Raw genomic sequence first — 241 nt, forward strand, 5'->3', positions numbered from 1 at the left:
AAACATCGAGCTTTCTTTTCATGTTATTAGTTTTCTCTAATCTTTTGATATTGCTTATATCACCTTTACTTATAACTTGTGTTCTCATGATTGTCTTTGATTGGTCATCTCAAGTTTATGTATCGAGTCCCTCCAGTTTTCTTTTATATTCGTTTTATTCCTTTTATTGATATATATTCCATCTTTTCTTTTCACTTCTTTCGTCTCTAATTTTTATTAATCCTCCCTGTGAATTATCAGA

Source organism: Penaeus monodon, chromosome 28, assembly GCF_015228065.2.
Source record: "Penaeus monodon isolate SGIC_2016 chromosome 28, NSTDA_Pmon_1, whole genome shotgun sequence".
Lineage (NCBI taxonomy): Eukaryota > Metazoa > Arthropoda > Malacostraca > Decapoda > Penaeidae > Penaeus > Penaeus monodon.